Consider the following 14,850-nt stretch of genomic DNA (forward strand, 5'->3'; position numbering starts at 1 on the left):
TGTGTGTGTGTGTTATTTATTGAAGCCTCTAGAGATACTCTATGTGCCTCCTGCTTTACCTAATTTGAGATCACTAGAAGTTTCTAATCTTTTTAGAACAGCTTGTCTCTGCCAAGCTGTCATTCATGGGTAGTGCTAACACCGACCACATTTTTGATGCATTAGAACCTCTTGGGGATTAGGCAATAAGCTTTTTAAGTAAACACAGTTTGTTTTTTTAAAAATATTTGGAGACTGATCAGTATTATATATAGATTTACAGAGAAAATTGCATATAATTAAATAGTAATTTGCATTTAAATTCAGGCATTGATGGAAAAATACTCTCCTGGTAATGTGTACCCTGAATTTTGGAATCTATGAACAATAACATTTTAGAAAGCAGTTTGTAATTTCTATTCTGAGGATTTTCTGATTCCCTTGCTTAATACTTGATAAGGAACTAAGTTAGTGTAGGAGTGCCCTGGGGGATGCTAACATACTTAGAAAAATAAGTTTTTTTAGCATTACAATCTTATTGCTATCTGAGACTCTTATGGCCTGAAATTAAAGTATTCAGATACTCTATAGCATTCTTGGATGGGGATGGGAATGGGAATGGGAGAGGTGGTGTTGATTTGTGTTGAATGGGAACAGAAAGTAATTGTTTTGGGGTACATACTTGTGAGGAAAAGAAATGATTTTAGTCCTTCTCAGCAGTCAAGAGGGTTGTTTTGTATTTTCTGCAGTCTTGAGAATCGCTCAAGGCATTGGACCCACATTTTGAACACATAATTGGGCTTGGACTTCATTCCATTCACTAACTGGTCTAACTTACTGATTTAAGTTGATAACACATTTCTTTATAAAATGATTTTGTATAAGAACATCTTGTATTTTAATGTTAGAAAGTTATAGGTAGATTCACTTTTGTGGCTATCGGGAAAAACATTAGAGATATTTTTCTCCACTTGCAAATTACCATTTTTACATTTACTTTTATGATTCATATGATAAGACTTTTCCCCCCAATAAATATTAGTTACTGTTAATTATGTTTCAGTTAACTTGACCTTCTCCTAAATCTGGTAGCATGGTATACAGCATATTCTACTCCTGAGGTCTTGATATTGAATTGATTTATAAGGATACCTCAGAGGTAGATTACAGCTGCATGTTCATTCATTCAGAAATCATTTATTGAGGGCCCGTCTATCCTAGGCAATGTGCTAGTTACTTTTCAAGACCTTATTTCTGTATTGGAGAAAGACTTGTAAACAGATAAGTTATGGTAGGTGGTTGAGTAGAGTTATGTGAATTGAAATATTTTAGAGGAGTTACTTCAACTGTTCATCTTTCTGGAAGTGGTCCAGGTCAGAATACTGTTGTGTAATATTTATTTAATACTATCAACATACTGTATAACAGCTTTTATGACCTTAATGGATTCTAGTATATCATTTTACCTTTTAAATGGCTTTAGCCATTAACTAGCTTAGGTTTAAATTTCAGTTATTTTTCTTTGGTTTCTTTTTCTTTGAAGGGTTCATTAATGCTTAGCCTTCACTAATATTCTTTTGTATAGTGGTTTTCAAAGTTTTGAGTTTAACCTTATTGCAGTTTGTGTGTGTTTGTATGTGTGTGTGTACATGTGTGTACACATGCCTGAGCCCTTGTTATGGTGTTATATCACCATGATGATGTTTTTCTTGTGGGACTCTTGAAGCCTGTTCTAAAAGATAGGGTTTACTACAGAGAGATGAGTATTCATTTAGCTATTAGAAACTAAACAGTCATGGTAGATACATGTTTTGTCATTTAGTCTGAATTGAACACTGCCATGTGAATTTTTATCTTGAATAGTTAAGGAATTTGCATTACGTTTTTCAGAGCTTATAACTATCTGGTACAGTTTGCCTGTAGAGATGCTAATAGTCAGTGTCTGTCAACTGTATTTTCTATTCATTGTACATTTTGGCCAGAAATCAGATAAAGATAGCCTAATAATATACAACATATATTTTCTGTACTATCTTCTTTCCTACTATCTTCTTTCCTTTGTCAAGAGATCTAGCCCATGTTATTTTAACCTCCCTCTTGTTTACATCAGAAGTTTAAACCCAAGTATACCCCATAGTGTATACGGTGACACTATTAGGAAGAGAAAGCTCTTAAAACCTCTCAAGTGTGATTTAGTTTTTCATGTCTTGGTGAAGAAGGAAACCCAGCTGGGCTTTGCAAATGGTTTATAGAAAGGGCTTGAAAAAGATTTTTTAAAAGTTTTAGCCCAGCATTTCCTGAATTGGGGCAATGATTAGGAAGGCATAATCAGAATCTTTTTTTTTTTTGTCTTTTGTCTTTTTTCCGTGTCCGGCAACGGATCGCAACCCTCAGTGTTGCCCCCGTACCGGACCGCGGACCGGCAACGGGATTGCAACCCTCGGTGTTGCCCCCGCGCCTCGCTCAGCCAGTGAGCGGGAACCGGTCTGTATGTGGGATCCGAACCCTCGGGCGGGAGCGCCGCCGCGCTTCCCAAGCGGCGCACTATCCAGTGCGCCACCGGGCCGGCCCCCATAATCAGAATCTTAAGGGGGAATGAGAATGTATAGTGGGGAACCATAGGTTAAAAATTTTTTTTTATACTGTGGAATAATTTTAAATTTATAGAAAAGTTGCAAAGGTAGTACAGAGGGTCCCTATATACCTTTCACCCAGCTTCTCCTAATGTTAACTTCTTACACAACCATGGTACATTTGTCACATCTAAGAAATTAGCATCGGTACAATACTAAACTACAGACTAATTTGGGTTTCACAAGTTTTTCCACTAAAGTCTGTTTCCTGTCCCAGGACCCAATCCAGAATACCAGTCATTGCATTTAGACCACATGTAATTTTGATAAATAGCTTTGCTCTTTTCTGTGCCATACACATATAAAACCACAGTGAGATACCACTTTATACTTGTTAGAATGGGTAATACTTTTTAAATGACAGTATCAAGTGTTGGTGGATGTAGAGCAACTGGAGCCCTCATACATTAGTGGTAGAAATGCAAAGTGATACAGCCACGTTGGAAAAGTTTGGCAGATTTTTATAAGTTAAATATATACTTACCATATGACCCAACAATTCCATTCTTAGATATTTACTCAAGAGAAGTGAAAGCATGTGTCCACACAAAGACTTGTACTTGAATCTTCATAGCAGCTTTATCCATAATAGCCCCAAACTGGATATAACCCAAATGTCCGTCATCTGGTGAATGGATAAACATATTGCAGTATGTCTTTCTAATGGACTACTACCCAGCAGTAAAAAGGAATGAACTGCTGATACACGTAGCAACATATATGGATCTGAAAACCATTATGCTAAGTGAAAAAATGCCACACACAAAAGACTGCATTTTGTATATGATGCCATTTGTATTGGCATTCTGTAATAGGCAAAACAACAGTGATAGATAGCACATCAGTGGTTGAGCAGGGGGTTATGGAAGGGTGACTGACTGCAAAGGAGCATGAGGAAATTTCTTGGGTTGAAATGTTCTATATTGTGTTTTATAACACAGTTGTAGATACTAATTGTACACTTTAAATTGGTGACTTTTACTGTATATGAATTATACCTCAATAAAGCTGATTTTTAAAGTTTTGACAAAATTTTTTTGCCAGTGATTTATGCAAGATTAGAGAATAAATTCAGATTAATTTAGATCTGAATTTGTTATAGACCCTAGAATGATTTTGTAATAATAGTGTCAGTAAATTGAGTTGCAAAGAGCTTACTAGTTATCAGTGTTAGGTGAAGTTTAGATTAATATTTTTATTATTAATGAGGTGGAAATAAGATATGAAAATTTATTTGAAGAAGTTGCTAGATCAGAAAATGAGAGTCCTAAATAATTCAAGAAGAAAACTTGGGAGCTGATTTTAGTTCCCCCCTCTGGCGTAGATCTTTATTGGGTCTGGTACTCTTGACCACTAATTTTTAGAAAGAGTCACTTCCTTTTGCCTCTAATAAACCACTTTTAGAATTTTTCTTCTTTTCTCTGATTGTCCCTTCTCATTCTTCTTTTCTAACTACTCTTTTATTTATTTATTTTTTTGAAAGGTTGATCACCTCAGGGTTCTATAGTCTTTTTCTTGGTCTGACTGCTTTCCATGGTGGTCTTTTCCATTCCCCACGTCTGCAGGATGTGGGTGTCTCTTTGTTGTTGTTTTGTATTTGGCAGCTGGCCAGTATGGGGATCTAAACCCTTAACGTTTGTGTTAAAACACTGTGCTCTAACCAACTGAACTAACCAGCCAGCCAGGATGTTGATATCTCTATAGCTTCAGTTGCGATTTCCATTTGTCTTGTTAGGTATATTCACCAGGATATCCTACAGACACTTCAAACTTAACATGTTCATTTCTGCACTCATTATCTTTCCCTCCATATTTGTTCTGTCTCCTTAATTTTTCATCATTCAGCCATGCTCCCGTGTGTAGAAAATCTGCATTAGTTCTTGGCTTCTTGCTCTCCATTATCTTTTTGACTTCACAGGCCATCCATCTGTTGCTTTAGAATTCTAGCCTCTCCCTCTCTGTGTCATGGCCAGTGTGTCTAGCTACTGCTTTGGTTGGATGAGGATCCTCTTATTTGGTCTCTCAGTCATGGATCTGTCCTTCTCTTCAGAGTCTCTTTCACATTGACTCCAGAGTTACTTCTTTTAAAATGTGTGATCCTCTTTCTCCCTTGGTTAAAAAAGATCTTTAAATTTTTAAATTAAATTCTGTGGTCTCATTCTTCCTATCCCAAGAATATTTTTTTTTCTCCTTCTTGGGTTTCTTTTTATTTATTTAAATTTCTTTAAATTTTTAAATTAAATTCTGTGGTCTCATTCTTCCTATCCCAAGAATATTTTTTTTCTCCTTCTTGGGTTTCTTTTTATTTATTTAAATTTTTTTTTTTACTTTTGGGAGGTTCTTTTTGATATATCAGTTATTATTGGTTAGGAGTGTGGGCTTTGGAATCACATTGTCTGGCTCCTTCAATTATCAACTGGGTGACTGTAGGCAAGTTACTTTAGCTCTCTGTGCCTCTGTTTCCTAATCTGTAAAATATGGATAATATGCTTACCTCATATGGTTGATGTCAGGGTTAAGTGAGATAATACAAACAAAGCACTTCATTCAATGCCTGGCACATAGTATGTTCTCAATTCTTGTTACCACCATCATCCTTGAGAGAAACACAGAACATTCGGTATTTTGAATCATTGCTGTGGTTGTTTCCACATGGGATTTCTCTGGAAAACCAGTTAATCCCTCAGGTAGACTCAAGCCATCTTTCTCACTTACTGTGGGTTGGGCTGCCATGGCCTGGCACAAACTGTCATACCATGACAGCCCAGCAGCCTGGTTTGCACATAGAACCATACCCCCCAAGGCACTCCTGTAGTACCAAGTCACCTGGGTCTGGAGTTTCCAGTCTCAACGTGTCCTCATTTTCCTTACACTCCAAATCTTGCTCCCCAAGAGCAGCTGAATTCCTTACTTTTCTCAGTGCATCTCCATTTTACATATGAGGCAACAGAAGAGAAGTAATTTGTCCAAGGTCACTGAGTAGTAAGATTAATGCACTTAACTACTACACTGTACTGTACTTAGAATCGGTTGCCCTAGTTTGGCCCCGGGTGGTTTATTATTATTATTCTCCCTGGTGGTCTATCTATACACTTTGCTTTCATAGTACTGAACTTTTCATTACTCCTTTTTTTTTTTTTTAAAGTTGACCCGTAAGGAGATCTTAACCCTTGACTTGGTGTTGTCAGCACCACACTCTCCCGAGTGAGCTAAGCAGCCATCCCTATGTAGGGATCCGAACCCGTGGCCTTGGTGTTATCAGCGTCACACTCTCCCAGGTGAACCACGGGCTGGCCCTCATTACTCCTTTTTTTGACTTGGTACTTTTGCCTATGTTGTTCTTTCTGCCTAGGAAACTAGTCCTTTTTTTTCTGCCTTTGCAAATACGTACTCATTCTTAAGTAATCAGCTCCATTGTCTGATTCACTGTAAGACTTCTTCACTCTCTCAGGCAAAGTTATCCCTCCAACCTCTATTCTCCAGACTTTATTTCTCTTTCATAGCTTTTGCCACATTGTATTGTCCATGTCTCATGTTGGACTAAGTTCATTGAGGTTAAGGAAGGATCCTGTTCTATTTATCCTTGTGACTTGAGCTTTTAGTACACAGCCTGGCATACAGCAAGTGCTTAAAAAATGTGAAATGAATGAAGAATGAACAATGTAGAGGAGCCTAAAGATGTTGGTATCAGTAAATTACAGAGTGGAATGCAACATGAAGTTTTAGCAAATGATTTTAGGTAAAGAGAAAATAGATATCTAGGGATGGGGAAATATAGCAGAAAAATCATGTTATTTAAGATGTGATTATATGGGTTGGGTGGTAATGGGCAGTTAGACCGGAAGTTGAGTTAGGGTCGTAGCACTTTTCAAATTTTTTGCCTCAAGTATCTCTAGTGGTAGAAGCTAGTGGATATATAAACCCTTGGGATTGGGAGCAACCTTTCTGCCTCATGTATAAAATATTTATTAATATTTTGAATATATTTATATTTTATCTGTAGAAATTCATGGAAATATTACATTCTATTTTATTTGTGAGTTTGTTTTAACATGAAAATACTTTTTTCTTACCATTCACTTTATCCTTTAGTAAAATAGATGTTGCAGGAATATGTGCCATTTATCCTCTGGCTTCTAGCACATTCTGGCAGGCCCTGGTGCCTAAATCTGGTAGGCATGGAGTGGGGTTATAGTCTAATATGGCAGCATACTAGCTTTCTGTAATTTGGTAAATGCCTACTCAGAAATAATATGTCATGGAACTGAGCTCATCTTGTTCTGACTAACAAGGCTGTACTTTGGAAGGCTGCAGTCAGTTGTAGGCACCTCATTACCAGATCTCTGGGGACCAGCTGGAAAGAGTTCACAGAAGACCCGCAGGAATGTAAGAGACTGGAGGGGCTGACTGATGAGGAAAGCATAAATGAAACTGTATAACTTGGCTGAACCAGGATAGCAGAAATACACAACTGTATAAATATCTCAAGAGTATAAGCTAGATGGGGAAGGGTAATCTTTTATGGTGGGATTTTTAAGTAGGGAGAATAACCAAGGGTGAAATTAAGCCATGGTAAATGTAAACTAATAATCCATAGTATCTGATAGTGCGCTGCATTTCTTGGAAACTCCTTAGTTAGACTGCTCTAACCTGTGGACCTTTTGCTAATAGAATGATTTGGTTTTTTAATTTGATGTCCCTGGACTCATGGCTAATACTTCTGTGTAAAGAATGCTGGAGACTGCATCTTACAAAGCAAACATCTTTTGTCCTGTCTTGTTTTGTGGAAAACAGTAGGTGACAGTGGGCTTCCTGTGTGTTGCCACTAGCTCTGTGTGCACCAGAATTCTGAAGTGGACTTTCACATCAGTTTTTCCATGACTTTTTAGAATAGCACTTTAAGGGCCGGCCCGTGGCTCACTCGGTAGAGTGCGGTGCTGATAACACCAAGGCCACGGGTTCGGATCCTATATAGGGATGGCCGGTTTGCTCACTGGCTGAGCGTGATGCTGACAACACCAAGCCAAGGGTTGAGATCCCCTTACCGGTCATCTTTGGAAAAAAAAAAAAGAATAGCACTTTAAAAGTAGAGACTCTGTCAGTAATATGTATTGCAATAATTTTAGGAACCTTGATACAGTATTTGGTTTCTGAGATAGTATTTTTAAGAAATATTAGTTGATGAATTATAAGCACAATTGTATGAAATGCATACTTTGGAAAATCATTGTGTAAAATTCCTAGTTGGGCTATAGGAGGTATAAAACTTTTAAATAAGAGTTGAAACTAGAAATATTTGCATAAATTTGTGAGTTTTGTACCTTTTTTCTTAAGAGGGTAGTAGAACTGGAAGAAAATGATTTTATGCTTTCTTTGATTTATAAAAATGCATTCATTTACTTAAGGTAGTGATGTAGCTTTCAGACTAAGACCTCTACATCAAGGATTGGTACACTTTTTCTGTAAAGGGTTAGATAGAAAAGTTGACTGCCAATTTTTTGGTGGGCTCTATGTCTCTGCAGCAACTATTCAGCTCTGTTATTGTAATGCAAAAGCAGCCATAGACAATATGTAAATGAATGTACTTGGCTGTTTTCATAAAAACAGGCAGCTATCTGGATTTGTCTTTCCGGCTGCAGTTTGCTGACTTCCACTCTGGACTCTTTCTTGCTCCTGAAAGCATGGTTGGTAAGACCAGCAGTATTACCTGTGAGTCTGTTAGAGATACAGAATAGTTGGGCCCCTTCTCAGGCTGACTACTCTAGAGTCTGGACCATGATTCTCAAAAGTTAACGTGTGTAGGAATCCCTGGGGATCGTGTGAAAGTGCAGACTCTGAGATAGTAGGGCTGAACATCATGCTAGCCATTGGAAGGCGAAGATAGGTAAGACCCAGTCAGCGTTTTCAGGGAGACTACAATCTCTTAGGAGAGACAGCTATATAAACAGTGATAGTACAGACTAATTAATAAATGCTGTAGTAGAGGTATCTTTGGCATAGGAGTGTCACAAAGGTGGAAGTGATTGATTCTGCCTGATGTGTGTACAGTCCTCAGAGAAGCCTGAGAGCTGGACCAGAAATGGGAAGAGTGCTTGAGTTGAGTCTTGAAGCTCACTGGAGGCCCTGAAGCATTGGAGTAAGCATGGTAGTTCATAGTGGGTACAGTAAAGATTATGTTAGAACTAGGAGTTGTTTGATTTAATAATCATATAGCTGATCACAGGGTTAGAGACCTACAAAGATCATAATGAATAGAATATAAGTTCTGTACATTTTAATTTCTCTATACTGTATCCTTACTTGAAAAAGGGTAACTTGCCTGTTTTCTCCTTTCTTCAGGAAATAGGTCCCTAACAAGTATATGTTGTGCAGAAATAGAAACTTTTGGGGCCGGCCCGGTGGCGCACTCGGTAGAGTGCGGCGCTCCCGCCGAGGGTTCGGATCCCATATAGAGACCGGTCTGCTCACTGGTTGAGTGCGGTGCGGGTGCGACACCGAGGGTTGCGGTCGCGGTACGGGCGCGACACTGAGGGTTGCGATCCCGTTACTGGTCACGAAAAAAGACAAAAAGAAAAAAAAAAAAAAGAAATAGAAACTTTTTACATATCCTTGCATCATTAAGAATTTGAAAAACACTAAAAGGTATAGGTAGAAGGTAAAAAATCACTTATAATTCTGTATACCAAGAGATGACCACTATTAACATTTTTATGTTTTTCCTTGCAGTCTTCTTTATGTAATATTTCTAAAATCGGGCTTGTGCTGTGTAAACAATTTTGTGTCTGCTTTTTCATTTAACATTTTATTTGTGAGCATTTCCCTGTGTTGTTATACCTTAAAAGTGTCACTTTTTAAATCTTTATATAACATTCTATCATAGGGATCTCTTATAGTTTATGTAGCTGTTCTCTTGTTTGCGGATTCTATAAGCTGGTTCCAGTTACTGGTTGACTCAGGTTTTGGCTCATGTACTTGGCAAGTCTATTGCCATCTTTTAAAATAAATGCATATACTTATTTATTTTTAGTTATAAAAGTTTGCCAACTTCTTTGATCTGCTACCCTTCACTCATTCTGTTCTTCTGTTCCTGTTAGCACTTTTTGTTTTTTCCCCTGGTTTCCCATAGTAGAGAAGCAGTTGAGTAGTTGTTAAAAGCATGGATTCTGGGCCGGCTGGGTGGCGCACTGGAGAGTGCGCTGCTTGGGAGCACAGCCGCGCTCCCGCCGAGGGTTTGGATCCCATGTGGAGACCGGTTCCCACTCACTGGCTGAGCGCGGTGCGGGCGCAACAGGGTTGCGATCCTGTTGCCGGTCCCCGGTACGGGTGCGACACCGAGGGTTGCGATCCCCTTACCGGTCAGTAAAAAAGACAAAAAGGAAAAAAAAAAAGCATGGATTCTGGGTCGGAGTTGTCTGGGTTTGACTCAACTCTAGTACTTATTATGTATAATCTAGAGAAAGTAACTTAACTTTTCTATGTCTCAGTTTCTTTATCTGTAAAACAGGGATAATTTTATCTATGTCTTGGGGTTGCGAATTAATACATATGAAGCACTAAGAACAGTTTCTGCCATACGGTAGGACTGTCTGTTTTCATTTACTGATTAGTAGACTCTTCTCATTTGTTTTATGGTGGCTGTTTGTGTATGCATTGCCATAAAGCCATAAACCCCCATTCTGCTATATTTGGTTCGTGATTATCTTTTTTTTTTTTTTTTGGCTGGCCAGTATGGGGATCTGAACCCTTGACTTTAGTGTTACAAGCTTTTGGTCTAACCAACTGAGCTAACCAGCTGGCCTGATCATGAATATCTTTGAGAGTTACAAACTAACATTACTGGAATTTACTTAGTGACTTTATTTTGAAAGTTCACAGATTTTTTTTCCCACTTGTAGTAGCAGATTTGACTGTTCTAAAGATAAAATCAGCTTTTTTTAACCATGTCTTAGAAACGCATACAAGGGCACAAAGGGAGCAGATTGCATAGGCTGATAGATTAGGTTTTAAAGCCCTTTGGTGATTTCTCCTTTCCAACTGAACATTGTCTTGATTCCTTATCATGGCATACAAGGCCCTTTACAATCTAGCTCCACCTGTGCTTTTTCTCATTTCTCTTCATGATTGTTTCCAGACCCTGTGCTCCAGCTCCAATAAACTGGAACTGGGCATGTGGTTGTGATGAGGCTCACTCTTTAAATCTGTGCCTTAGTTTGCTTCTACTGAAGGACTGGAATCAACTGAAGTGTTGGAGCTTCCTTCTAGGGAATGACATAGTTGTGGTCAGTAAGGTTGCCAGCTGACTTTTCTTATGGAGTTGGAGAGTGGCCTCGGGGAAACTGTGTGGAGTTTTAATTGGGAATGGTTGGTCAGAATTTACCAACTCTTGGTCATTTGTAGTGTCCTGGAGTTTCCACTGCCTGTTCTATCTCCTTCTTGTTTTCAGGGAATCTCTTTCAGAAATAAAAACCTATTCCACTGACCCGTTTTTTCTCTTTAGGGTAGGATCCGGGAACACCAGAGCAGATGCATCCTTTGGCAGTTGATTGCGCCCTACACTAGAGAGAAGTCGAGGAATGATATATTCTTGGGCTATATTTTGCCACCCTGGAATTCATCCAGTTCATTCCAAAAACACTGACCCTGTGCTTACCGTGACACACCCTCAGTGAAGGTCTGATGGACAGACCCTTTCTGTTGACCTTACGGCTCTTTTCTTTCATGTGGAAGTTGGAAGACAAGGCGAAAGGGGCCAAAAGTTACCTGCTTTGGTGAATAGGAGTGTTCCACTTGGTTCTCAGAACATGGGCCCTCGTTTAAAGGTAAGGTAGTAGACTGAGTTAAGATTTAGTTATTGGGATGCATAACATGGATCCAGTGACCAGTTTTTAAGCCTTTCAGCAAAGGATAGCTGTTAAAGCACACAGTTGTGAGAATTAACTTTGCCCGCAGCAGAACAATTTTGAATATGAGGAAACCAATTCTCCATTTTTGGGAAATGACTTTTTCACAACTGATCTTTACTGTTGGGGATAAAATTAATTTATACTGTAATCATAAATTTTTATGCTCCAAAAGGGGTTTCAGAATATGTATGTGATTCAACTTTCTTTTTAAAATTTTTTTAATTAAAAAAAATTTTTTTTTTAAAAGATGACCGGTAAGGGGATCTTAACCCTTGACTTGGTGTTGTCAGCACCACGCTCTCCCAAGTGAGCCAACCAGCCATTCCTATATAGGGATCTGAACCCGTGGCCTTGGTGTTATCAGCATCACACTCTCCCAAGTGAGCCATGGGCCAGCCCATCAGTCAACTTTCTAACATTCCCTTGAGACAGGTATTTTCAAGTATTTCACTCTCCTGCCCCCCTTTTTGTAAATAATGACAGCAAAATTTTGGAGTATTGAGCACCTTGCCCAGGATCCTTCAGTAAGCAAGTGATATTTCTGCCCTAGGTAATTAGTACTGCATTCCACTTTCCTTTGTCATGCTTTATTTTTATTTCAAAAGATTTTTTTTTTTAAAGTTTGTCTTTCTAATTTTAGCCTCACTCTGATACTCTTCACAGTAAGATCGGGTAATGTTTTTGTTTTTCTTACTTTCTTTTAACTGTTTTCTTAAATCTTTTCTCTTCCTCGATAGTTTGCTATACTATGACTTTATTCTTTTTCATGATTTAGTGCTACATGAGGTTAAGAGCATTGAGCTTCATAGTTAGACACAGGCTTGAGTCATAACCGGCTGTGAGATGTTCAGCAAGTTACCTTTTCTAAGCCCAGCCTTTTTTTTTTTAATGAGAATAATAGTGCTTATCTCACCAAGTTGTTGTGGTGACAATTACTTAGGCTAACATAGTAAAGCATATAGGGCAGTGTTTGGCCTTTGAAAAGTGGCACAGTAAGGGGATAGAAATTTATTAGTTTACTATTACTTTTATTCTGCTAGTTTAGAGTATCACAATTTGCTAAATTGTATAAGGGCAAGGACACTACAGAGATGAACTTGAAAACAAACAAAATACCCATGTAACTGAATTGTATAAAATAGAATGGTGGAAGCTTAACATACGTACTTCTTCTTTGTGCTTTAGCCTTTGGAAAGATTACAAAATAATTTTATGCAGGAGAAGTGTGAGCAGCAGAAAATGGAGGGGTTCTGTAGAAACTTGTAGAAAAATACCATGCATGAGACCCATGACCCTAGTGATGGGTATTTGCTACATACTTGTTGTTCTGAATTAAATTGGTAACTTTTGGTCTGAAGAGCTTATAATCCCTGGCTCAAGTGAATATACAGCTAATTAGAGAAGTCTTTAAAAACTATACCTAAAAGGAGGGTCCCATCTGGAAAATTGCTTATCCTTAGGCATTCTGGACAAATAAAAGAACAGACATTTGACCCTATCCATTCAAAAGATAATTTATTCATATTTATCGCAGTTACTATATGCAATTATGTTGGATGCTTTGGAGGATTTTAAAGACTAGCCTTTGCCTCGTGTTATTTACTACTCTGAAATGAAAAACAAAACAAAAGAGACTAAAATATAGAATATAAGCACTATAAGACAAAAACAAAGTTGTGTGGAAATTCAGAGGAGGGAAGGAATTTCTAAATTTAGGATCAGGGAAGATTTCAGAGAAGAGAAATAGGATTTTCTCTAGACTTTAGGAGTAAGAGATGCTCCATAGATAGAGACTGAGAGGGAGGAGTATATCTAAGCAGAGGAGATGATGTTTAAAAAGGCATGGAGATCGGATATTTCAGAGCTTGTATGTAAAAGTATAAAGAATCTGATTTGGATTTATCATAGGGTGAATAATGAGGTATGGTAGAAGATGGGGCTAAGGAGAAGTTTGAGGTGAGGGTATGTTTTAGTCCGTTTGTGTTGCTATAACAGAAATACCTGAGACTGGGTAATTTATAAGGAAAAGAGGTTTATTTGGCTTATGATTCTGGGACAGCTGTGTCTGGCATGGGCCTCAGGCTGCTTCTACTCATGGTGGAAAGTGGCAGGCAGCTGGCGGGTACAAGCAGATCATATGGCGAGAGGAAGCAAGAGAGAGAAGCAAGAGGAGATGCCAGGGGCCTTTAAACAATCAGGTCTTACTGGAACTAATAGAGCGAGAACTCACTCACTACCCCTCTTCCCCCAGGGAGAGCATTAATCCATTCATGAGGGATCCGCCCCCATGACTCAATCAGTTTCCAACACTGCCACATTGGAGATCAAATTTCCACATGAGTTTTGGAGGGGACAACACATCCAAACTCTATCAGGGTAGCCCAGAGAGAACCCTTGATAGGGTCAGTAAAAGTACAGAAAATGCTTACAAAACAGAGGTGAAATCTGGAATAAAAGTGATTTGAGTGACAAAAATAGGGAGGCTCTGTGACGGCATTTAGGAGGAACCAGAAAGGGGGAAAAGGAAGACAAGCTTAGAATGTATCATGGGTAAAATTGGAAGGTGGGTAAATATCATTGGGAAGATTTTTGAGAGCTGTTGTAGAGCAGTGGGATATTTTGTAAAGGTCAGATTAATGAGTGATGAATTGACAGATCTAACTTTCTGGTCATAAGGAGCTTTCAAGAAGAGAGGAGAATTGTTTGGAAAAAAGTAGTAATTGGTATGCTGAGTTTTAAATGATAAAGGGAATTGGGGTAGAAATGTAGAATTAACCTACTGGAAAAGGTCTAGGTGATCTAGAAAATCAGGAGTGATGATTTGGTTGAGAAATAAGTGAATCAAGAGAAAATAGCCACAAATTCAACTAGGTAAAGCTTATTACTGACAGCTTCACGAGAGCTGGGACTGTGGCTATCATCTTCTACACTGTTCCCCTGGTACCTACTAGATTAAGTAGGCACTCAGTATTTGTTAAATGAATTATCTCGGGATGAGTTTTCAATTTTTTATTATAAAAATTTTCAGATATAGGGCCGGCCCGGTGGCGCACTGCTACAGTGCGCCGCTTGGGAGTGCGGCAGCGCTCCCGCTGAGGGTTCTGATCCCACATACAGACCGGTTCCCGCTCACTGGCTGAGCGAGGTGTGGGTGCAACACCGAGGGTTGCGATCCGTTGCCGGACACGAAAAAAGACAAAAAGGAAAAAAAAAAAAAAGCTAAAAAAAAAATTTTTTTCAGATATAAAATTAGAATAGTATAAAGAACTCCTGTGCAGGCTACGATTTTTTTTTTTTTTTTCTTTCTTTTTTTTTTTTTTTTTTTTTTTTTTTTT

The 14,850-nt window shown here is 38.5% G+C and overlaps 1 protein-coding gene across 3 annotated transcripts in view; it reads left to right on the top strand.

Annotated features, from left to right (window-relative positions):
• Positions 1–14,850, top strand: part of AREL1 (apoptosis resistant E3 ubiquitin protein ligase 1) — a 47,285-nt gene that overhangs the window by 2,829 nt on the left and 29,606 nt on the right. For 2 of the 3 annotated variants that reach the window (XM_008567512.1, XM_008567514.1), the window contains exon 2: positions 11,110–11,431. The exons of the other annotated variant lie outside the window; for it this stretch is intronic. The gene's annotated coding sequence lies outside the window, so the exon portion shown is untranslated. The remainder of the gene's footprint in view (positions 1–11,109; positions 11,432–14,850) is intronic. 3 annotated transcript variants of the gene reach the window in all.

This window comes from Galeopterus variegatus, unplaced genomic scaffold, assembly GCF_000696425.1.
Source record: "Galeopterus variegatus unplaced genomic scaffold, G_variegatus-3.0.2 Scaffold325, whole genome shotgun sequence".
In the NCBI taxonomy this organism is placed as follows: domain Eukaryota; kingdom Metazoa; phylum Chordata; class Mammalia; order Dermoptera; family Cynocephalidae; genus Galeopterus; species Galeopterus variegatus.